Source organism: Ananas comosus, linkage group 17, assembly GCF_001540865.1.
Source record: "Ananas comosus cultivar F153 linkage group 17, ASM154086v1, whole genome shotgun sequence".
In the NCBI taxonomy this organism is placed as follows: domain Eukaryota; kingdom Viridiplantae; phylum Streptophyta; class Magnoliopsida; order Poales; family Bromeliaceae; genus Ananas; species Ananas comosus.
This window is the reverse complement of record NC_033637.1, coordinates 9,259,771-9,286,349: the sequence shown is the minus strand read 5'-3', so window position 1 is coordinate 9,286,349 and position 26,579 is coordinate 9,259,771. Positions and strand designations below refer to the sequence as shown.

The window sequence follows — 26,579 nt, the reverse complement described above, 5'->3', positions numbered from 1 at the left end:
TTTAATAACACTAAGTTTAATGCCACTCGATCTACCCGACATCCTAATTGTCCATAATAAAGTCTATCAAGCGAGTATAAAATGAACGGTCAAAATCAAACGACATCCTAAAAATAAATGATCGGATACTTCAATTTAAAATCGGAGTTATTAATCTTTATCTAGATAATGAATAGAATTTTCTATCAAAAATTCAACTGATTCCGATTCTTTTACATTGTTAAACTAGCAAGTATCCCGTGCCAGCCGTTAAAAATTGTCAATTTTGAGATCTTTTGATCGTAAGGTAAATAATATCAAAAATTTATAAAATTTGATTTCTAGAAATTTTTAATGCTCTAAATAATTTTTACTGGTATAGATCGTCAATTCAGAAGCTCTATCAATGAAAACGACTTATAAGTACGAAGGCGATCGTACTCACAGGCCGTGTTTGGTAACGGGATAACTTCTGCAGGGTTAAATTTTTTTATTCCTAGAATATTGAGATATTCTAGGATAGAGAGGAATGAAAGTAATTTTTTGTTTGGCAAAATTTTTACTTATTCTCTGCAATAGACAAAATGATGTTTGGTAACTTTCTTAAAAGAAGAGAAAAATAATTAGTAAAGTTGATTGAAATATTTTAAAATGCCAAGTTTGCCCTTATATATACAGTGAATTTTTTTCTTTGTATAATACATATACAATACTTGATAAATTTGAATATATTTTTTTCAAATATAATTACAATACAAAAATTATAATTAAAAAAATAATAATTTTTTTCTGCAGAGCAGTGCAATATGCAGTAAGTAAGATAATTTTAAATGAATTTATACAATTATAAATCTATAATAACTAATAATATATGCAATGGTAACTAATTTATTTAACTGCCAATAAATTTACATAGTTAAACAAAAATTCTAATATAAATTTATATAGTTAAACAAAAATCCTAATATAAATCTTAATACATTGGACAAACCAAATCTCTATATACTTGGCATTGGAAAAAGAGAAGAGATGAGAGCTTTGATAAGTGGGTAAAGTGGTGCGGTTTTGAAGGCAACCCAAAAAGAAGGCCATGCTGCCCCTCGGGTTCCATGAATAAATCTTATTCCATGATTGGAAAAGAATTAAATTAACGGGTTATTCCAGTAAAAATTGGAATAACCCGCTTTGACCGGTATAAATTATTTTGGTACTTTTTTTTTCGTTTGGCAGAATAACGAGAATAAATTTGATTATTCTGTAGTTATTCCGTTACCAAACAGAGCCATAAAGTATAGTAGCTGGACTCTATATATATATACATGAATTGTGAACCCTAAAGAAAATTTTTTCTTATTTTGGGGAGGTTGTGGGGCCCACATGCAACTTTTTAAGGATTAATTGCACATTGGTCCCCAACCTTTCCACCATTTTGTATTTTGGTCCCTAATTCAAATCTCTCTATTTCATCGCGATAAAATGGCACTGTTAAAAAAGGTTATAAAATTAACGATATTATCATGCCATCGCTTATTTATCTTTCTTTTGCATGTCAATTTTGGTCTCTAAAGTTTGCATGTTTTTCTTCCTTTAATCCCCAAAAGTAAAAAATTCGAATTTTTTTATAAACGTGAATTGTGAATCCTAAAGAAGGCCTCCCCTGATTTTGCGGGGTTGTGGGGCCAACATACAATTTTTAAAAAATTAATTGCATATTGGTCCCCAACCTTTCCACTATTTTTTATTTTGGTCCCTAATCCTTTTTTTTTTTTTGCAATCAAATTTTCAAATCTCTAGATTTCATCGCAATAAAATAGCACTGTTAAAAGTGGTTTTAAAATTAAAAACATTATCATATCATCGCCTATTTAGCTTTCTTTTACATGTCAATTTTGGTTCCTAAAGTTGCATGTTTTTCACTTTAGTCTCCAAAAATAAAAGTTCAAAAATTTGAATTTAAATCCGAAATTAATCTTAAAATTAAAATTTTCAACTAATTAGTAATTAGAATTTTGAATTATAATTTGAATTCAAATTTTAAATTGAATCTAAATTGTGATTTCAAACTTAAATTTTTAAAATTTTGATTTCAAACTTGAATTTTTTATTTTGATTTTGATATTTAAATTTGCATTCAAAATTAAAATTTTAATTTAAAATTTAAATATGTAATTTAAATTTAATTTAAATTTAGACAAATGAGTACAACTAAGCTATCAAGTTGATTTTATTATTTTTTAATTTTCTCAAATGCTTTACTATATAAGAGTATATATAAGATAGTGGGCTACTGCATCCATATTTTTTTCTACTTTTCATAAGAATTATGATAAGGCCTTTAGCAATGTCATTTCATTTTGTATATTTACGGTACTCACATATTCAAATATGAATTAAGACTCCTAAAATTGTGATTATTGACTCATGATATTTGATTGATAATATTAATGACTTTTTTTTCAAAATTAACAAATTACTGTCTTGAAATGAGAGAATTCAACTTTTGGTTTTCTTTTTCTTGGATGACTTTTTGCTATTAGTTTTTTTCTCTAGTTAAATTATATTCTTTAAATCATGTGAATAATATTTTGTTAATTCGTATACTATTAATCTTAATTATGAGCTACAGAATTTATTTTTTTCCTAATATATAATATTAGAATATTTATTTGGTAGTTGAATCTTTTTACAGTGTAAAAATTTCTATTTTGATTTCGAATGCCATTTGATTAATCTTATTTTTTGTGCTTTTGATAATTATCTACTGATTTCTGCACTAATCTAAAATTTAGGAATCAAATACTTTATTAGTTATATGCGTGACGATAAAAGTTAACGAGGGCACAATAAAGACGTTATCGCTAAGAATACCAAAGATAATACTTTCGCTTCAATTAATTTTTTAATATTTTTTTATTTGTAAATTCTATCTTGATAATAATAGAAAATATTATTCATCTTTTTAATACTGTAATGAGCTTTTGTTTTATTTTAAACTGATTTATTCATTTTACTTATTAGGTTTAAATATTTCTAGAAAGAAATATAATTTAATTTTATTCTTTAATTTTCAATTATTCAATACTGAGATAAATAATATTTAAAAGTATTAATGCATAATAGGAAAAAAAGTGATGTTAATAGTTATAATAGTTTACTATTATATTGGCTTTCCACCGCATCGCGCGGGTCCCCTTAACTAGTGGCCCATGAAAAAGCAACAAAATAAAATAGTCCCAACTCAACATGGCTTATAGACAAAAGATATTTTCCATTGCTAAGGCCTTGTCTCGATGCAAGAATATCTTATGCAATATATCACCTCAATTCACTTAAGAAGAAGGCTAAATTACATAAAATCCTCCTGTCAAAACTCAATTTTTCACTTTTCCCTCTGTCATTTAAAAACCTACACTTTGCCCTCTTGTAAAATGAAAAATGTTCACTTCGCCCCCTGTCGTTAGTAATCCGTTAGGATTCCGTTTATAAAATATTATTATATATTTTTTTAGGCTAAATTACAGAAAACCCCCCTGTCAAAATTCGATTTTCCACTTCCTCCCCTGTCATTTAAAAACCTACAGTTTGCCCCCTTGTAAAATGAAAAATGTTCATAGGAGGGTACGGTGTGAACTATGATGATAAAATGATCATTTTGCCCCTCACCATTTTACCCCTCACCATGTTCACAGGAGAGAAGACTAAGGACATTTTTGGCATAAAAAAATACATAATAATATTTTATAAACGGAATCCTCACGGATTACTAACGGCAGGGGATGAAGTGAACATTTTTCATTTTACAAGGGGGCAAAGTGTAGGTTTTTAAATGACAGGAAGGGAAAGTGAAAAATCAAATTTTGACAGAAAGGTTTTATGTAATTTAGCCATTTTTTTATGCCAAAAATGCCCTCAGTCTTCTCTCCTGTGAATATGGTAAGGGGCAAAATCGTCATTTTATCATCACAGTTCACACCGTACCCTCTTTATGAACATTTTTCATTTTGCAAGGGGGCAAAGTATAGGTTTTTAAATGACAGGGAGGAAAGTGAAAAATCGAATTTTGACAAGAAAATTTTCTGTAATTTAGCCTAAGAAGAATGTAGTATTTGGAATATAAGGAGTGTGACCAACTGCCTAGAATAGACACCACATTTGGCCTTAAAATCTTTTCTTCCGAACATTATAAAATTACCTAGTAAGTGAAATATGATATCCTAACAAATTATGAATATCAAGACCTTTTAGGCCATGTTTGGATGTTAGAGTAAGTTATCCAAGGACAGCTTATTCCATATGAGAAGTTTCTAATATGATTATAAGTAAGGAATTTGAATTTTTTACTTCTTTAGTAATTTTGTTATCTATAATTCGGTAGGATAGCATAGTTCACCTAAGAGATGATTTATCTTATTCTGAAAAATAATTTGAAGATCAATATTCCATTCTAAATATTTGATCACACTCTTTATCAATCAACTATACAAATTTCTTAAGTCAATCAATGAGACACACCGAATAAGATATTCATTCATCCACACAAGACCTTAAGGAGCAAAAATTAAACTTCTAACCTTTAACCACACAAAAAAATCATCATATAAGATAAATTATCATTGGATATCTTATTTTGGCATTCAGATATGGCGTAGGAAATATTTATCTCATTAAGGCCTTGTTTGGATATTTCTTAGTATGCAGATTTTCTTGCATAGTTGAAGGGTGGGAATTTGATTTTTGCTCCTTAAAAAATTTGACATCTATTATTTGGTAAGAAAAACACATTTCACCTAAGAAATAATTTATCTTATTCCAAAAAATTTATACATCAAACAAAATATTCATACATCCGAACATAACCTAAGCAAAGTATAAAGCAGGTAGAAGAACCATACTCCAGGAAGAATCATATGGTAAAGCGGCGTAGTTTAGGATATAAAACGAACCCAACAACATGCAAAAAAAAAAAAGCATTGAACTAAACCAACACTGCAAACTGATGCCAAGAAATTTTCGCTCTAGTAATGTAAAAAAATTCAAATAGCATTTCTACAGTTTTAGGATAACCAACAACAAATTATCTTAGGGCTTTGCTCTTGCCCTGGCTGTTGATCCAAATTTCAACAGTAAATGCATCCCAAGTAATGAGGTCTGATTGCTGCAGAATAAAGATCTGCCATGATAGAAAATATTATAAACTCATGGGTCTTTTCTTCAGTAATAAAGCAAGAATTAGACTAAGAGAATTGGGTAGTATGCGTATATCTTTTCTGATCTCCTGCGCTTTCTTTGAAACATAGACAGACTCTAATCATATATAGGAAGAACGATATAGTAAACTTGCATATTTTAGGATATAAAAGGAATGCAACAACCTATAGGAAAAAGGATTGAAGCAAACTGACATTGCCAATTAACACCAAATAATTTTCGGTCTAGTAATGCAGAAAAATCAAATTGCACCTGTCGATGAAGCAATTATAGGATTTTAGCACCAAGAAGTAGCCTAGGGCTTTCATCTTGCCTCGACAAGGAGGGTCCTTGATCCAAATTTCAACAATAGATAGCATCCAAGTCATGGAGTCCAATTGCAGCAGAATAAGGATCTGTCATGATAGCAAATATTATGAAGTCATGGGTCTTTTCTTAAGCAATAATGCAAAGATCAGACTAAACACTAGACAAGCGTGCATGCATGATAATGGAAGTTCTTGTCAGAAAACAATGCTATGTATTTAGGAGATGCACCTTGAAATGCACCACTTCACTATGCTTACGAGAAATAATAATATTTTTAAGAAATGGTGCACAACAGTTTAAGGGATCCAAAAAATGCAGAAAGAATTCAGAAATAACATACCGAAAGAATGGGGCACTTCATGATTAGGGGATAAATAGGTGCTAACTCAGATTATCCTTTTTCTTTTGCCAAACATTGCTAAGGAAGAAGAAAAGCATAGCCATTCCTAAAGAAGAACGTAGTGTATATGTTACCATAGAATAGTATATATCATATTTTTCAGGGAAAAATATTGGACGACTAAGAAAAGCCAAAAAAAAAACCAAGTTAAAGAGACTCAGATTCAACTTATCACTTAGATGGAAATTCAGGTAACATCTCCTTTCCACTCTCAAGACTCAGCTCTCCTCTCCTTTCCTCTCTCACGATTCGAATCAATTCCTTGTAATTCCTTTAGGCCTTCAAATTGCCCAGTCTTGGTAAACATTTAAGCTTGTTTTCCGCCCAGCTGTAGCAGATTGATGAGGTGCTCTTTGAGTAGTGCTTTACCAAGAAACATTGTGGTCCTGTTTGGCTGAGCTATTTGGCATAATGCTATTCTAAAAGTTGTAGAGTGTTTGGCTGATTTTGTTATAAAAGTTCTGTAGAGTGTAGAAAATTATTTGGCAAATATTCTACTGAAATATTACAAAATACTTAAAATACTAAAACTAACATAATACCTATTGTTCTGATCTAAAAACAAAACAAAATTTCAAATAAAAATAGAGAACAAATTTAGCACATAATACGATATTGTAAAACATGCTTTAAGGTATAAAGCAAAATATTTATAAAAAAAATTAATTAAAAATATCTAAGATAAAATAAAAGGTGAAATTTAAAATTGTCATAGAGAAAAATTATTTTGTTCAATTAGTTATGGTTTTAGAGATTTCATTAAAACTACAGACACAATTAATTATATTGATTATTAGCTGTAACCAAAAATAACACTTGTTTCCACACAAAAGTAGTTAAATGCCACAAAAATTACGAAATTAATGGTTAGTTTGGCAAATTTCTTAAATTTAATTGACTAAATAATTCATATCAAAATAAATAAAAATTCATTCAACCAGAAATTGTAAAGTTCTGGAGTTGATCTCCAGATATCCTATAGGGCACGTTTGGTTCGCACTATGGAAGATTACTAGGAATAAAAAGATATCCGAGAATCTTATTCCTATTCATCCTATTACTAAAAATGTGGTATTCCTATGTTTGGTTCGCACGGTCATATTATTTAGTAATATTATTTAAGATTACAAAAAACATACAATTAATTAATTATTAATTAATTTAATTTAGATAATGCTATTAAAAATTTCAACATCTTTTTAGAAAAAAGGGAAAGAGAACATAGGTTAGAGAGAGAGAGCATAATTAAAGAAATAGGAAGAGAAATAGAGTCGAGGTTAGAGAGAGTGAGAGAGTTGAGATTTTAGAAAAATAGAGGTAGAGAGAGCTTAGTTTAGAGAGAGAAAAAGAGATGAAGTTTAGAGAGAAAAAGATAAGTTTAGAGAGAGATAAGGTTAGAGTGTAAAGAAAAATAATACCAACTAGCCGGCGGGTAGGAAGAAAGAAAGAGATTAGATATTTTATGATTACTCCAATCCATTAATATGAGGATACCCACCATTTCTCAAAGGAATGAGATTAGTACTTTGGGATGAATTTCATTCCCAAGTAAATCTAATATTACCAACTAGATTACTTAGTACGTTTAGCCAAACACCGTCATATTTTTTTTATTCCTATTGGATTATTAGTAATCTTAAAAAAATAGCGCGAACCAAACGTACCTATAGTTCAATGGTGCCCATGCATCTCTACCCTTCAGTATTATAGTTATAGGTTCAACAAAACAATACGTAAAAAGAAGTTAAGAAAAGGACTTAGCAAAACTTTTTATTTTGTTCGAGGGTATTTTGATCTTTTAAGGAAAACATTTTAAGAGAACTTTTTATTTTGTTCGAGGGTATTTTGATCTTTTAAGGAAAACATTTTAAGTCGTTTAGTGGTGCAGTCCGCCTTTGGAGCTTTTGCTGTAGGGTGCTTCAACGCACTATGTGCGGCCTGTCACAACAGAAGCCCAACGGGCTTTTGATTGCCAATCGTCCAATTTGGCGAGGTCACACTTTAGGCAACAGCATAAGCCCTGCCAAACGGGTACTAAATCAAAGTTTCTCCGACAGCTTTCCGCCACAACCAAAAATAAAGCACCATATTAGGGCTTTTGTCTGTGAGACTCATGGTCTCATTTTAACTTCCCATAACATTAGAAGGCCTAGTGTTTTCTGTTTACTAAACTTTCCACTAAAAATATCTCCAGCTAGAAGAAAATCATAAGCATGATAAAACAGGCATTTAGGGCATGTTTGGTTCACCTTTTTTCTAGCCAATAATCGGAATAGGAATAGACAATTCCGTTTGTCTTTGGCATACAGGAATTCCATTCTGATTCCGTCTTCTAGATGGAATAGGTAGCCAGTGTAACGCACGGCGGGAAGAAGGTGGAGGAGTCGAGCGAGAGAAAGGGCATGATTAGGGCGAAGCAAGGGGTCCGACAGGATCTAGGGGCAGTCAACGGAAGGCTTAGAAGGTAAATAAACAGGGCAAATGGAGCGGGTACACTGCGGGTGGAGCGGATTACTATCGGGTAGCCCGATCCGACAACCAGACGGGTCCGCGCCTGAAGGAGGGTCCAGTCCACTTCCAGATTAGGCCCACACCAGTCCATTATTAGTTATCTGTTTTTACAGTATAGTCCTTTACTTTTCAGTAATTACGTTTTAGTGTAATGCAGGGGAGATATAAGGGAAGTGTAATAGAATTATGGGTTATGAATGAAATGAATTAGCAATTTCTCTTCCCCATCTCTTCTCTCCTTTCCTCTCATCTCCATTCCCTACTTCTTCCCCTCTCACTTCTTATCTCAATTTCCCCTTTATTCCTCTTTCTCTCTATTTTTCCTACCTTTCGGCTAAGTTAGAAGATTGGGAACCACCATCATCCATGTCGCCGTCCTCGCCTCAGCTTCCTATCGTCATTGGCGGGTTGCGACAGGTCAGGATATAACAATCTGGTATCAGAGACGCGAGATCCTGCAGGGAAGGACAGTGTATTGCCAGCTGATTCCGATCCATTGGGTCGTTGAGTTGGCACGGCAACTAAGCAGCCGAGCTGTGGGACTTGGCGCAAGGCCTAAGTCTCAACAAAGGCTGCCACTGTTCGATCTGTGGCCTGTGTGAACTTACGAGCATCGTCAGGAAACACTTGGATCAGGGGTAAGCAAGCCGACGGGGTGGAGCTTTCATCGAACACCTGGTGAGCCAACTGTAACCATAGGGGCAAAGAAGGGCAACCGATTTAAATTCCACAGCAAGAAGCTCATAGACGAGGCAGAGATGGCTGAAGGGACTCGAATGAGAGAAATGAACGAACATCTTCATGCATTGGAGGAAAGGATGCAGCAAATTGCAGTGGAAAACAGTGAGAAGGGAGATGAGAAACTGCAACAATTCAGCATGGACTATAGTAAGAAGATCAGCGTGTTGGCACAGCAGTTGGATGATATGCAGCAAGAGAGTGCCCGCCGCCATGAGCAATTGCTAAGGTTGTTTGTCAATCAACCGCAGCCACCAACCTTGCCGACGGGGGACAACTCCTCAGCAAGCAATCCATCAGTGGTGATTAGAGAAGGGAGACAACCAGCTAGTGCACCACCTGCGGGCAACTCGTTCCGAAGACAGGAGGATAAAGGGAAGGGAATACTACCCAATCCTTTCAAACAACTGGATAGGATGGAAGAGCAACAAGAAAGACCGAATAACTGTGTACCTTATCCGAAGTTGGACTTTCCAGCATTCAGCGGCGAAGAGCCCAGAGAGTGGAGCGGAAAGTGTGAGCAGTATTTTCGAATCTACCAGATTCCTGAACCACAGTGGGTAGAGGTGGCAACCATGCACTTTTCGGGAAAGGCCCACACGTGGAAGGAAGGCTATATCATGGATAAACCCAACATCCTTTGGGAGGACTTCGTCAAGGCAGTATGGAGGCGATTTGGGGGATCACTGGCCCAGAGGATGGTGCTGGAATTCAACAAATTGACACAAACTGGCTCTGTGGAAAAGTACCAGGAGAGATTTGAGGAGTTAAGGGCAAGGATGCTATACCTCAACCCTACTCTAAGCCAACAGCATTTCATCGAGAGCTATATAAGTGGACTGAAAGAAGAGCTAGTGCCGTTCATCGATTTGTCCTACCCTACCACATTGGAGGAGGTTTCTGAACAAGCAAGGCTACACGAACAAGTGTTATCCATACTCATGAGAAAGAGTCGCCTCAATTACCGAGCCACAGAAAACTTGTATTCGGGCAATACGATGCACAAGACAGCAACCGTGGGAGGAGAGTCCAGGCCGGGCCACCCAAAGGGAGGAAGTAATCAGTCGAGTGGGGACAAACAGCTGTTTGAACAAAGACGAGCAGCGGGACTGTGCTTCAGATGTGGAGAAAAGTATCACCCGGGTAACCAATGCGCAAACAGGACCCTACACTTTATCCATGCCAGCCCCGAACCCGACGAAGTGTTCGACGAACAGCTGATAGCGTCGGAGAGCGAGGAGGAAGCACCAAATGCAGGAGTGGAAGGTGAAGAGACAAGCATATCTGTGCATGCTCTAAGTGGACAAAATCAAAACGACACCATTAAGGTGCAAGGAGAAGTGGGAAGCAAGACGGTCACCATTCTAATAGACACAGGAAGCACTCACAGTTTTATAGATTTCCAAGTAGCCAAGGAAGTTAAGGCTATCATGACCGCAGCATCGCCGCTTATCGTGACCGTAGCTAATGGGCACAAGGTTTTAAGTAAGCTCAAATGTTCTAATTTTCAGTGGACTATGCAGGGGGAGCCGTATCAATTCGAGTTGAGGGTTATAAGGTTGGATAGCTCGAGCATAATCTTGGGAATTGACTGGCTGAGGGCGTATCGAAAGGTAACCTTCGACTATAGTGACAATTCGGTGTCTTTCATGAAGGAGGGAAAGCAGACTGTATTGAAGGGAATAGCAGAAGGATCGAAGGCTCTAACAGCACAAGCTGAATTGAAATTTGTGACTGCTGCTCAGTGGTATCAAGCCGAATTGGAGGGAAGTTGTTGTGCAATAGGGCAATACTGTCCTGGAGAGACAGTAGAAGGGGAAGTAGACATACCAGGACTGGTGCTGCAGGTACTACAAGAGTACGAAGATGTGCTTCAGGAGCCCCGGGGGTTACCTCCCCAGCGAACCCAAGACCACAAGATTCCACTGCAACCGGGGACCTCACCAGTGAGTGTCAGACCCTATAGGTACACCCACGAGCAAAAGAATGAAATTGAGAAACAGATTAAAGAGATGCTACAATCCACGATCATCCGACCGAGTATGAGCCCGTATGCATCGCCGGTGTTGCTAGTTAAAAAGAAAGACAATAGCTGGAGGTTTTGTGTGGATTATAGGCAGTTGAACAAGACAACCATCAAGGATAAGTATCCCATCCCACTAATAGATGATCTCCTGGATGAATTACAAGGCTCGCAATATTTTTCAAAGATAGATCTTAGAGTGGGGTACCACCAAATAAGAATGCATCCTGAGGACGTACACAAGACGGCCTTCAAGGCGCACCGCGGCCACTACGAATTCCTCGTTATGCCCTTTGGACTAACTAACGCGCCAGCCACCTTTCAAGCGGTCATGAACGAGGTATTCGAACCCTATCTGAGGAAGTTCGTGCTAGTGTTTTTTGATGACATTCTAGTCTACAACAAGGGGATTGAGGAACATGCTGAACACTTGAGAAGGGTGCTGGGAGTCTCAAGAGAAAATCAATTGTTCGCAAAGAGGAGCAAATGTCACTTTGGGCAAAGAAGGGTGGAATACCTAGGACACCTGATATCAGGTGAAGAGGTGTCTACGGACCCTTCCAAGATCGAAGCCATGCACAATTGGCCGACCCCAACAACAATTAAGGAGCTGCGGGGGTTCCTTGGACTTACAGGATACTATCGCCGATTCATAAAAGGTTATGGGGGTATTAGCAAACCTTTGACTGAACTACTTAAGAAGGATAGTTTCACTTGGAATGAGGAAGCAACGAGAGCATTCGAGAAGCTTAAGGAAATGATGACTAGTGCACCTGTCGTGGCCATGTCAGATTATACCAAACACTTCACCGTCGAAGTGGACGCCTGCGGGTATGGGATTGGCGCAGTGCTTTCGCAGGAAGGGAGACCCATCGCTTACATTAGTAAGGCGATATGTTCAAGAAACATGGGGCTGTCGACTTATGAAAAGGAGTTTTTGGCGATAGTGCTAGCGGTGACGAAATGGAAGCATTATCTCAGCACACAACCCTTTGTCATCAAAACGGACCACGAGAGCCTAAAATACTTACTTGAGCAAAAAATCACTACGGCGATCCAACAGAAGGGAATGCTCAAATTGATGGGAATGGACTATACCATACAGTACAAGAAAGAAAAAGAGAACCTGTTACGATATATTTTATCTATATTAGGATATTGTGTATTATTGCCTTATATAGAGTAGCATCACTGCCTTCTATAGAGTAGGATTATATAGTATGTAATCCTAGTTATACTCTTACTATAGTAGTCATTGTTACTATAGTAAAACAATCTCTTATACTATATATATTCGTTAATACAACTGAAGAGGGCATGCTCTTTAGCCCTTCTTTCATGGTATCAGAGCGGGAACCCTAATGTGGGGATATCGATCCATAGCCACCATCTACCATAAATCTCACCTTTTTCTATAGGTGTCTTTTCTTTTGGTTTTCTATCTTCCCAGCACTGCTACAGTACTATCGCTACAGTACTGCTACAGTGTCATTGCTACAGTACCAACACTACAGTCCCAGCGCTACAGTACCAGCTCTACATTACCAATGCTATAGTGCCTCTGCTACAGTATTTCTGCTACAGTATTTTTAGCCTTTCTATGATTCCTCTTTGCTCCTTTGGTGCCACTCGGACTGTTCTACTGTTGGTTGCTCGTATCGCTCGGTTCTTTTCTTGGTGCGGTCGATCTTATTTGGTGATAAGTGGTTCCTCTCATGTGGTAGAATTCAGGTTCTTTTTTTTATTCACATCCGCTACATTCCGATTTATCTTTCTTTCTTATTTAGTGGTGGATCCTTATCTTAAGGTTGTAAACATGTCTTCTTCTACCTCAAATTTGCCAATTGTTAATATCAAAACTCTCATACCACTAGAACTCACCGATTCCACATATATTGTGTGGAAACAAGTCTTTCTTAATGTTTTAGAAAGTTTTGGTGTTACAAAACATGTGAACGGAACTAATGTTGTGCCTTCTCAGACTATCGATACTGCTGATAAGAATGAGGTTATAAATCCTGAATATGTGAGTTGGAAAAAGGACGATACTACTATACTTTCATGGATTAATGCCACTTTATCTCTTAGCATATTACATATGATTGTTTCTAGCTCACCTAAAACTGCATATGATGCTTGGAGAATTATTGAGACATATTTTCTTGATAAGACTGCTTCCACGGCTTTTTCTCTAAAGTCTGAATTGTGGAGCATTAAGAAAGGCTCAATGAGCATGAGTGATTACATACAAAAGATCAAGACGATTGGTAATGCTCTTCAGGCGATTGGTGAAATCGAGTCAGACCATAATTTGGTCATGACTGTTCTTCTAGGACTACCAGAGGAATATCGAGGTTTTGTTAGTGCTCTAAACACACATAGAAATAAGCCAACTTGTGAACAATTTCGTCCACTCTTGATGCAAGAAGAAACAGAAGTTCAGCGTCGCACTAGTGTGACTACGTCCTCTGCTATTCCCACTATTGACGGTGAAGCTCTTTATGCCAATCGTGGACGTGGTAATCGTGGAGGCCGTGGAGGTAGATATCGTGGAGGCCGAGGACAACGTGGTAGACACTATTCTGGTCGTGGATCTCCTGAAATCTACCCACAGTCTCAACCTAATTATCCTCAACAATCTTACACTCCAAATCAACAACCATATATTCCGAAGTCCGGCATACAATGTCAGATATGTGGAAAGTTCAATCATTCTGCTCTTCAGTGCAGACAACGCTTCAATCATTCTTTCGCTGCTGATGAAGTTCCTCAGACCTTTGCTGCTATGAACCTTCACGAACCCGGTGAGGAAGTCTGGTATCCGGATACCGGAGCATCAAATCATATAACCGCAAACTCTGGTATTCTCTCATCTTCTAAACCTTATAGTGGGCATGAAAAAATTCTTGTTGGTAATGGAAATTTACTTGATATTACTCAGACAGGTGAAACTCAATTGAATACATCTTCTAACTCTTTTGCTCTAAAAAATGTTCTTGTTGTTCCTACTATTAAGAGAAATTTACTTTCAGTGCGTAAATTCTGTCAAGATAATAATTCTCTTTTTGAATTTGACTCTACTGGTTTCTCTGTGAAGGACAAGGAAACAGGGAAGGAGCTTCTTCGATGTCCTAGCTCGGGAACATCACTTTATCCAATTTCTTCTAGACTTGCAAGTGTAGGGAATAAGCAACAACTAGCTCTTATTGCATCTAGATTTAGTGGAGATGTCTGGCATAGACGGTTAGGTCATCCTAGTCTTCCTGTTCTTTCTACATTCATTAAAAATAATAAAATTGTTTATGATTCTGCACTGAAATTATCTGTCTGCAATGCTTGTAATATAGGAAAACATGTTAAACTCTCATTTCATGATTCAGAATCTATCTGCTTTTCCTTTTCATATTGTTCATTCTGATGTTTGGCAATCACCTATGCCCTCAGTTTCTGGATACAAATATTATGTTATTTTTATCGACGATTATTCTAGATTTTCCTGGCTTTATCTTTTAAAATTTAAACATGAAGTTTTTGACAAATTTTTTGAGTTCAAAAAGATGGTTGAAAATATATTTCACAGCTCAATAAGAATTTTTCAATCTGACAATGGTACGGAATTTGTAAATGACAAGTTTACTAGTTTTTGCTCACAAAATGAAATTATTCACCGATTTTCTTGTCCTTACACTCCTCAACAAAATGGCCTTGCTGAGAGAAAATATAGGCATTTATCTAACATTGTTAGAAGTCTACTGTTCCAAGCTGGCTTGCCTCCTCGTTTTTGGGCTGAGGCCATTCAAACTGCTGTTTTTCTTGTAAATCGACTTCCGTCTCTTACTATTTTAAATGGGCGGTCACCATATGGCATTCTCCATGGTTGTGCTTCTCCTGACTTGCAAGTTATCAGAGTCTTTGGATGTTTGTGTTATCCCGATGTTCAGGACATTGCAGATCACAAGCTCTCTCCCCGATCACTTTCTTGTGTTTTCTTGGGTCTTTCTGACAAACATAAGGGCTTTCGCTGCCTCTATCCGAGCACTGGTAAAGTTTTTATTTCTCGCCATGTTACTTTTGTTGAAACTGTTTTTCTTTACTCTTGTCTGTCTAAATTTTCTTCCTCATCTTCCCCCACTACCTCAAATTTTCAAATGTTTCAACATTTTCTTTCTAATCCTCCCTTATTGGGCGAAAGTCCTTCCTCTCTTGATGCCATCTTTGGTTTTTCCTTCACACGCCTTTCTCCGGATGTTGGTTCAAATGCATCTGTTTCACCATCTGAGACTGTATCGACTTTTCCTTCCACCTTGAATCATGATGCCACACAGGTTAGTAATGAACATGCTGCCACTGTTGCTGGTCCACCTGAACTCCGAGTCTATACCAGACGGCACACCTTCCAACCTACTGCTGCTACAGCTTCACCTTCTCCTGTTGAGTTGACGCCTTCCACATCGGACAGGCCACCTTCACCTCAGCCTGCTGAGCCTTCCTTACCAATCCGGACACACTCTATGCTTACTCGGTCTATGGCTAAGAATTTTGCTGGCTCTACCTCCTTCCTAGCTTCTACACATACTACTCTTCCTACTGAGCCTACCACTTTTCATAAAGCTTTTCAGGATGTAGGTTGGCGTGCTGCCATGGCTGAAGAATTTGATGCACTACTCACCAATGATACTTGGAAGCTTGTTCTTGCTCCTTCTGTCAATCTTATTGGCTGTAAATGGGTCTACAAAGTCAAACAGAAGGCAGATGGCTCTCTTGAGCGTCTCAAAGCTCGACTAGTAGCTCAGGGTTACAAACAACAACAAGGGATTGATTTTGATGAGACTTTTTCTCCGATTGTCAAGTCGACCACTATTCGTACTGTTCTTTCAGTCACTCTCTCCTCTGGATGGTCTCTCCGACAACTTGATGTGAAGAATGCCTTTCTTCATGGCACTCTCTCTGAGGAGGTTTATATAAAACAACCACCTGGCTTTGTGCATCCTTCACTTCCTAGTCACGTTTGCCGGCTACGTAAAGCGATATATGGTCTCAAACAAGCTCCTCGGGCTTGGTTTCAGCGCTTCACTTCTTTTCTTTCTGAGATTGGTTTTGTTGGCAGCACTGCTGATCCCTCAATGTTTGTTTGTCATTCTTCCTCTGGCACTCTTGTTCTCTTTTTGTATGTTGATGATATTATTGTCACCGGCAGTTCCTTATCTCTTCTCGATGCTCTTATCGTTACTTTACAACGCGAATTTGCCATGAAGGATCTCGGACCGATGCATTATTTTTTGGGTATTGAGGTTCATCGCTCTCCCTCTGGTCTTCATCTATCTCAACAAAAATATGCGNGGGTAAATTGCACTGCTACCTCATGAGCTTTTGGCGAGTTTCACTTAACCCCCCAAACTCCTAAAATAGACATCTAACACTCTAAACTCTAATATTTCATTCATTTTTACCCTTTCGTCAGTTTTCGGTTAACGGAGCTTGATGGAAAACTGACAGAAGGGGCAACACGAATGAAATATTAGAGTTTAGGATGTTAGATGTCCATTTTAGGAGTTCGAGGAGTAAAGTGAAACTTCACCAAAAGTTCAGGGGGTAACAATGCAATTTACCCAAAAAATATTAGTAAAAGTGATGAATGATTCACCGCATTCATTAAAATTTTATAGTCCTATAAAGGCGGTGAATGGTTGAAATTCTAGGGAATACATTAGCAGGTGGCAAGAGAATCTTTTGATATTCAAAATGAACTAGTTATCTCATTCTCTGCTTTCACCGTGTGGACTTAAGATTGTAAGGATTTAGTGATGCTGATTGGGGCAGTGATAGAGATGAGCGAAAGTCTATCTAAGGCTATGTGTTTATGCTTGGTGGTCGAGTAGTTTTACAATTGCAGCAAAAAGCAGAGCTGCATTGCCTTATCAACGATGGAAATGAAGTCTATCTCTGGTTCTACAACTGTTTAGGAGACTATATGGTTGAGGAGATTTCTTGAGCATCTCAATGCTGCATCTAGACTAGATGTGCCTAGAGATGTTCTCCAGTAGTATGACTATCTTGGAGTATGTGAAGGATCCAAAATATCATAACAGAACTAAAATACATTGACATATGATTTCAGTATATTCGTGATATGATTAAGCTTGGTGAGGTATTTCTTCAACATATCTCCATCAATAGAATGGTGGTTGATCTACCGACCATGCCGATAGCTAGGGATGTGTTCCAAACCCATATAAATAGTTTGGGTCTATACAGAATTTGATATACATGATTTGATGTATGGACATTCTTTTACATATCATATGGTTTAGTAGTAATAAAGAATCTTGTTTCCCTTTCAATGTGATCATATAATTAATACTCGGTTCATTGGTGTTGTCATTAGGCACTAATTAGCCCACTCACATAGGTGATCGCCCTAACATTTATGTGGCGGGCAAGATGAGACTGGATCGTCATATTTGGCTTTTGTAGTCATATGACCATTCTTTTTCGATCAGTTAAGAATAGAATCAAAGCATTTAAAAGTCGCCTTAATTAGTTTAAGATGAGACTCTCGATGAGTCGGATATGAACAATATTGTGAATGTCATATCAAGCCTGTACTATAACCGAGTCTGTGTACTTAGTTTTGGTCTTGGGTTAGTGTTACGATATATTTTATCTATATTAGGATGTTACGATATATTTTATCTATATTAGGGTATTGTGTATTATTGCCTTATATAGAGTAGCATCACCGCCTTCTATAGAGTAGGATTATATAGTATGTAATCCTAGTTATACTCTTACTATAGTAATCATTGTTACTATAGTAAGACAATCTCTTGTACTATATATATTCGTTAATACAACTCAAGAGGTTATGCTCTTTAGCCCTTCTTTCAGAACCTCACCACAGATGCTCTCTCGCGAAGGAAAGTGGAAGAAGGGAATAGTCAAGCTATAACTGCTATCATTCCTACATAGGTACAGGAGGTTACTAAGAGCTATGAAGGTGATACCAAAGCCCAACAGATCATTAGTGAGTTGCTACTGAGCCCTGAATCCCAGCCAGACTATACTTTCAACCAAGGGGTGCTTAAGTATAAAGGTATATATTGGTGAAACAGGGGAGCTAAGACAGCAGTTGATGGAGCGAATGCATGCATCTTCCCTAGGGGGGCACTCCGGCATCAATCACACATATCAAAGGATCAAACAACTTTTCTACTGGCCAGGGTGAAGAAAGATGTAGAGAAGAAGGTTAAAGGTTGTGAGATATGCATCCAAAATAAGGTTGATGGTACACCCTATGCGGGGCTACTTAAACCCTTGCAAATACCCACGCAAGCATGGCAGGAGATAAGCATGGACTTCATAGAAGCCTTACCCAAATCGGAAGGCAAGGACACAATCTTAGTAGTGGCCGATAGACTCACCAAATACGCCCACTTTATCGCCTTAACCCATCCTTATACTGCACAAGAAGTGGCGAGGGCCTTCTTAGACACCATATACCGGCTTCATGGGCTACCTAAGGGAATAGTGTCTGATAGAGATAAAATCTTCACCAGTCAGGTTTGGCAAGATCTGTTTAAGCTGTTGGGCGTCAAGCTGCAGATGAGCACAGCTTACCATCCCCAAACCGACGGACAGACGGAGAGGGTTAACAGGTGTATGGAGACATACCTTTGATGCATGAGTTTTCACTACCCGCATCGACGGCACAAGTGGCTAACTCTGGCCGAGTAGTGGTACAATACCAACCATCACTCGTCCCTCAGAATGACACCCTTCCAGGCATTATACGGTTATTCCCCACCAACTTACACAGTAAACAACCTGGGAATGGGGACCGAACAGACAGTGGAGGAGTGGAATAGGGAGAGAGAGAAGGTAATACAAACACTGAGAGAGAGGCTTAAGGAGGCGCAGAACCGAATGAAGCAAAATGCTGATCGACACAGGAAAGACAAGGAGTATAAGGAGGGCGAGATGGTATACCTTAAATTACAACCTTATCGCCAGAGCAGCGTAGCCCTCAGGCGCAACCTCAAGCTTACCTCGAAGTATTATGGGCCGTTCAAGATCATCAACAGAGTAGGGCCGGTAGCCTACGAACTGCAACTCCCCGAAGGCTCCAAAATCCATCCCGTGTTCCACGTCTCGCTTCTCAAGTGAGGAACGCCTTCGCCGACACAAACCTCTCCCACAGTGCCTCTGGTTGGCGAAGGAGGACAGCTACTGGCGTAGCCGGAGCAGATTTTGAACCGGCGCATGGTGAAGAGGGGAAACAGAGCACGAGCCCAGGTCCTCATTAAATGGAGCAACTTGGGTGACTCTGAGGCCACCTGGGAGGATTACTGGACCCTTAAAAGCTGTTTTCCCGACTTCGACCCTTGAGGACAAGGGTCGGCTCGAGGGGGAGGGAGTGTAATGCACGACAGGAAGAAGATGGAGGAGTCGAGCGAGAGAAAGGGCATGATTAGGGCGAAGCAAGGGGTCCGACAGGATCTAGGGGCAGTCAACAAAAGGCTTAGAAGGTAAATAAACAGGGCAAATGGAGCGGGTGCACTGCGGGTGGAGCGGATTACTATCGGGTAGCCCGATCCGACAACCAAACGGGTCCGCGCCTGAAGGAGGGTCCAGTCCACTTCCAGATTAGGCCCATACCAGTCCATTATTAGTTATCTGTTTTTACAGTATAGTCCTTTACTTTTCAGTAATTACGTTTTAGTGTAATGTAGGGGAGATATAAGGGAAGTGTAACAGAATTATGGGTTATGAATGAAATGAATTAGCAATTTCTCTTCCCCATCTCTTCTCTCCTCTCCTCTCATCTCCTCTCATCTCCATTCCCTACTTCCCCTCTCCTCACTTCTTATCTCAATTTCCCCTTTATTCCTCTTTCTCTCTATTTTTCCTACCTTTTCGGCTCAGTTAGCAGATTGGGAACCACCATCATCCCTATCGCCGTCCTCGCCTCAACATCCTATCGTCATTGGCGGGTTGCGACAGGTCAGGATATAACAGTCAATCACCTCTTTTTTCAATTCGGCCTAGAACACTGGATTGAAAATTGAATTCGCGTAGAAAATAACTCAATTATTGTCACACCTCGGGCTCCAGCAGAAGCCCACCCGGCGTGTGCACAAATTCGCCGTGTACACCAAGCACTCCCGGCGCACACAAGGTGTCTACAACAACAACAACATAAAAAGGAAGTAGGAACAAATCCTAAACATAGCAATCAGTCTACTCCAAAAAGAATCTTAACACCAGTACCTTACAAAATTTACAACATTGAACAAAATACAATTGTACAACGTCAAACTAGACTAAAAGAAAGATGCCGATGGGTCCTCTATAACAACACCGAAGAGGTTCTAGCTAGTCGCTAATCCTAATCCCTTGCCACGAACCCTAACCTCTTCCGTTGTGGAAGGCTCTGTAACACAGAAACAAACAACCAATGTAGGTGAGAACTATTAAACAATAGTTCCCAGTGGGTAAGCCGCCAAAAGTGGCGAAATACACTACTAGGTCAACTGAAGCATGATAAGATACAAGAAGTATTAAGCATACAAGTAACAATTAATTGAACAGATTCAATTATAGTCATGCCTCTACATGATAATGTCAACCAATATGTATATGATTTTCCAGTGTCACATGCACAAGTATTTGTATATGCAAGTTAATATGCAAGTTTACATGCAAATTTACATGCACAAGTATTTCCCTTTCATTATCATCATGTAGCTATACTTCTATACTAATCAACATGTATATAGATTTACTACCACTAAGGCTATCAATACAAACAATGACTAACATTAAAATCCAACTATTATGAATGCATCAAGTAGTGTCACATAGTAATAAGCCACTAGTATGTCTATCTACTTTATACGCATCAACTAGTTGTGATGTATTATGTCAAGTTTTCTTAACTTTTACCCAATTAACGAGGGATTTACATATGATAACGTCCCAACTTGTGCCATACCTAATGGCCCCGTGGTAGTCAACATTCTCCCTCTAGGAATGAGCCTTCCCCACAGCAATCCACTCCGGCGCCCAATCCTGCACAGGCGAGCCATCTGCGGAGTGCCAGCTTGTAGGGAGCGACCCTTACAAGCTTGTGCGAATGAGCACAAAGGCAAGCAAGCGTGATCATAAGCATCATGCCCAAGGGCCACATATCTCAATCATCATGTCTAAAACATGGAATCTCAATCGTCGACTCAAGGTCGGATATCATAACATAAATGTCATGTTTCGGATTCAATAAACTCGGTGATATGTCGCTACCAATATGCAACATTTCTCAAGTATATAAAGGTTTACATCTCATGCATAACCCTAACGGGTGACAACCGTATGCTTTTTCCACTATAGTATGAAGAACACAACTTACTGATGCCATGTTCAATAAATGACGAGCATGTCCACAAGATCATAGTTCATATTATGCATATGCCTTGCTACATAAACCTCCACTACATGGAATATGAAAATCATCATGCAAGCAATTACCTACCTTTGCCATTTATATAATCAAACGCGTAGGTAACTCTTTTGTCACGTCTAAAACATGAAATTTCATCTATCGACCTAGAGGTCGAGTAATATCATAATGTCCACTTTAGTTATGCATCTAAATTAAGTGCAATATAGCTCTACATCATGTTACTAACATGCAATGGGTCACGTTTTCCATTATCTATAATGAGCATAATTTATTGCATTTGAGATCTAACCTTTTTAGTTCCACTAGCCATGTAGTGTTCCATAAGTCATTACTACTCATATCTAGCATGCATATCCATATTTGCATAAGAGGAATTTGATATAACATATGATACAATATGCATGTTATCATCATAACCTTCTACTACAAAGAGTATGTCAAATTGCCTCTACTACATAAAGTATGTCAACTTCCATATATAACATATATGCATCATGCATCCAAAAATTCTAACATGTCATGAATAGCATAAATATACATCAAATAAGTCTTATAACAATATAGGAGACATAACGGGAGTTCACCCATTTCAGTGAGGTCCAACCCACCGAATAACCTTCGAAAACTCGATCGTTTCTCAAACGAAATTGTCTCTAAGACTTTTAGCGCCCTAAGAAAAATTCTCAAAAGGTTAGGAGTTTCTAAAAAGCTTACTTGTCACGCCCCGAGGTCCCTTTGGATTTAAGATCCAAAGCGGAAGTGTGCCCAATTTTTTTTTTTTTTTTTTAAAATAACTTTGACCCCAGAGTATGTCAGATCCGCCACAAATGCAGGAAATCTACTGTTCACACGGACAGAATCTCCCATGTATTTGCACAGCATCGCACAAGTACAATATACAACCACAACCGTATAAGCATACACATACATTCACCATTCACATTTACATTCATTTCGTTACGAATATCCATAGATACACATCTATCAGTTTAAAATGTTTTCCACCCGGAAACTCATTTTGAAACACTAAGAGTCATGAAAACCAACAAGACCATTTCTTTAAAACAGCTACCACGAGGGGTAGAAAACCATTTTCATCTCAAAGAAAACTATAAGTTCTATAATTCATTTACCAAAGTCACATTTATTCAAATAAATGAAAGCCAACTGAACCATAAAGTTTAAGTTATTTATTTTGAATAAGGATAGAAACTAGACCGAATGTCACCGGACCGGAAACTTTATCGACCACTACGAACGTGTCTCACGTTTCGTCTCGACCCATACCGCCCGCAATACCTGAAAAATGGTGGGGGGTGAGAACATGTAGATATGTCTCCCCCTCCCAGTGGGTACCGCAAGCCGACGAAGGCGAGGAGTACTCACCGGTACAGGAAGAGATAAACAAGGTCAAGAGCAAATATAACGAATACAATAGCAATAAACTGAAAGGAAGTAAAACAATAACAGGATATATAACTATCGCTACTGTAAAGAAGAACCGAATGCATATATAGATATCAAAACTATAGCAAGACAAATGTAAAGAAAGAACTGTAAGTATGCATGCAACAATCGCCACTATAGTCATATGCGTCAACCGGACGAGTAGTCCAAATATACCCAATCTAAACCTGCCATATCGGTCCGCAGACCTCAAGCGTGTGCCCACTGCCACCTACCTGCATATAACCCAGCCTAGGCCGCTGGGCTCACGGGTTGGCACACCCAACCACTTTTCCGAAAAAGAACACCCTCTTGTGGTGGATCAGACCGCTGTGTTCGTGAAATACGTACGAGTCTCAGACGATCAATGCTGATATGCTCAATAGCCAACCGTCGGCAACTAGCCGACAATCACTGCCCCTTAGAGCCACCGACCAATAGGTCATCGAACTGTAAGGAAACACAAGTACCGACCACTCAGGTCAACTAGGATGGAACAACTCAACATCCTCCCAAAGGCATGAAGTACTGACCACTCAATATCGACAAAAATGTATGCACAATAACCGGCTAATAAGTCACAAGGATATCATGATATCCTTGTGACTTATTAGTCGGTTATTGTGATATCAGGATATCCTTGTGACTTATTAGTCGGTTATTGTGCATACATTGATCGCCCGAGACTCGTACGCATTTCACGAACACAGCGGTCTGATCCACCGCAAGAGGGTGTTCTTTTCCGAAAAAGTGGTTGGGTGTGCCAACGCATGAGCCGAGCGGCCTAGGCTAGGTTATATGCAGGTAGGGTGACAATGGGCACACTAATAGAAAATTAGTCATTAATGGCATTTATTTATGCTGCTAAATGATCAACAAATGCTGCTAAAAATTTTAGCAACATATGACACCAAATACTGCCTATGCCAATGTTGTTAAAAGTATTAGCAACATTTATTATAAATGTCGCCAATGCAAATCAATTAGTGTCATTAGGAATATGCCGGTAAAAGAGATTAAATGCTGATTTTAAATTATTTATTAGTGGCAGATAAATATAACACTGCAAATACAAATATCTAATTTTAAAAATTAAAATTTTAATTTTTTTGAGATGCTACCCGCTTCGTTTATTTTCTTATTTCTTATAGAAATAAACTTTGCTGAAAATGTGAATCAACTAGGATTCGAACTTGAGACCTCGAGTATCAACCACCAAGCCCTTTGCAACTTGCGCTAGCGACTATTAGTTATGTATATTTTAATTTTTTAAATTTTAAGTCTTTTATTTTAAATTTAAATTTAGATTTTAAATTTAAATTTTTAATTTTCAAATATCAAATTTTAAGTTCCAAAATTAATAGTTTTAAATTTAAAATTTTAAATTTAAAATGAATTTAAAAATTTAATATTTAAAATTTAAAAATAAAAATTTTTAAATAAAAAATTTTAGAATTTAAAATTTAAAATACTAATTTTAAAATTTTAAATTTTAAATTATAAGTTTAATTTTTAAAATTATATGTTTCGAATTTTAAACTTTAATTTTAAAATTTTTAATTCTAAACAAAATGAGATATATTAATAATTATATATTAATTAGTAATGATATTTAGTAACAAGTGCTGCTAGTTTATTATATTTAGCGGCATTCACTAATTTATGCTGCTAATGTATCCTATTTTGCAACATTAATAATAAATTGCTGCTAAATAATTAAATCTAGCAGCAATTATTAAGTAATGCTACTAAATATATTAATTGGCATGATTTAAATAAATGTTGCAGAGAAAATATTGCGGCATTTAGCAATAAGTGCTGCTACTTTATTACATTTAGTGTTATTTTTTATAAAATGCTGGAAACTTCAGCGGCATTCACTAATTTATGCTGCTAATTTATTTAATTTTGCAACATTAATAGTAAATTGCTACTAAATTATTAAATCTAGCGGCACTTATCAAGTTATGCTGTTAAATATATTAATTAGCGTTATTTAAATAAATGCTGCAAAGTAAATGCCGCTAAATCATGAATTTGTTGTAGTGACATCACGAATCGATATAATCCAGAACTAACCGTCAGCTACTAACAAACAATCCTACCCCTCAAGGTACACCGACCTCATAGGTCATCAAACGACAAGAGTCACGAAACTGACCGACTAGGTCACATACATGTCAAATAATGGATCTGAGTAAACTATAATCCTCCGTCGGCCACGACTAGCCGACAATCCCACCCCTCAGGGTATACCGACCTCAAAGGTCATCAAACAGCAGAAGTTAAGGAACCGACTGACTAGGTCAAAAGAGTGTCATACTGGACGAGATGCAAACAATGTCCGCTCTACTTCTAGATCATGATAGCGAGTATAGAAAAATACTAAGTAGAGCAATATATAACGATTCACATGGTGTCAAGCTCAACAATGGTAAACAACAGTAATAAGAGAGATAAGGTAGAAGAAATGTCACCGAGCGTGCACCACTAGACCAACTCCGGGTCGAAGTACCCACCTGTAAGAATAGCATGCCTCTCTCCCGACTGTGGAAGATCGTCAACCGGACCTATGGAGGGTCCACCGGGTTAGAATTCAATCCACGAATACAAACTACTAACTCACAATCCCCACATGTAAACCCACGGGAATCGATTTCCCAAAATCGATTGCCGTAACACGCCAGAAGTCCCAAAAAGCGCACCGAGACTCCGCCGGGACCCACAAACTGTCCCGGAACTCACTGACTCATGCTACGAGTCACCCGCTGCCACTAAACACAACTATTCGTTTAACTTGGCAGCAAACACACCTCCTCACATCGAAACAATTATCGTCGGATAATCGTTCCGATCCGAGTTCCCGGAGGTGTCTATTTCGACACCGGAACCCACCGTCACTCAGCCGTCGTCTCCAAACCCTCGAAACGACACAAGAAACCAGCCAATAAGGCTCAACGACCAAACGCAGGGTATTCTAACACCGCCGGATGGAATCCGAACCGAAACCACGTTTTGCCGACGAATTTTTCCGGAAAACGCACCGAAATCGATAATGGGTTTCCGCAAAAGGATCCAGACCTTGGACAATCAGTCCAGGGGTCACCCACAGCCTATACGTGCTGCCCACAGCAACCATGGAGTGCACAATTGCACAAAAGCCCCTACTATACCATAAAATCACATCATTTTATGTGATTTTACCGGGTTTTATGGCTCGACAGCACAATTCGAGAGCTTTCGAGGCTGGCCGAAACACCCACTGACAGATCTCGATGTGCCGTAGGCCGTGCTCACGCTTCGGAGCATGGCCATCCACTATGGGAGGCGCGAGAGCGACTCGAAGTTCAGCGAACACTGCGCGCTGAAACTAAAACGCTTCTAATTATCACATCTGACGCTCGTTGACCCCAAATGAGGTGAGCACTGTGATCAGCACTGACTAATGATCATCGTGCTCTTCTCCGCAGCCTTGGGTCGCCGTAACAGTGGAAACAATCCCAAACGGT

General features: G+C 38.2%; 1 protein-coding gene across 10 annotated transcripts in view; it reads right to left on the bottom strand.

Moving 5' to 3' along the window:
- LOC109723227 (pentatricopeptide repeat-containing protein At5g13270, chloroplastic) overlaps nt 4,770-26,579 on the bottom strand; it is a 40,872-nt gene continuing 19,062 nt past the window's right edge. For 2 of the 10 annotated variants that reach the window (XR_002219642.1, XR_002219640.1), the window contains 3 exons: nt 5,837-6,357; nt 5,440-5,582; nt 4,770-5,149 (listed from right to left, as the gene is read on the bottom strand). The gene's annotated coding sequence lies outside the window, so the exon portion shown is untranslated. Of the gene's footprint in view, nt 5,150-5,439; nt 5,583-5,836; nt 6,358-8,145; nt 8,628-19,835; nt 20,599-22,842; nt 22,924-26,579 lie in introns of those variants that run through there. The other 8 variants (XR_002219645.1, XR_002219648.1, XR_002219641.1 and 5 more) reach the window with 7 other exon arrangements.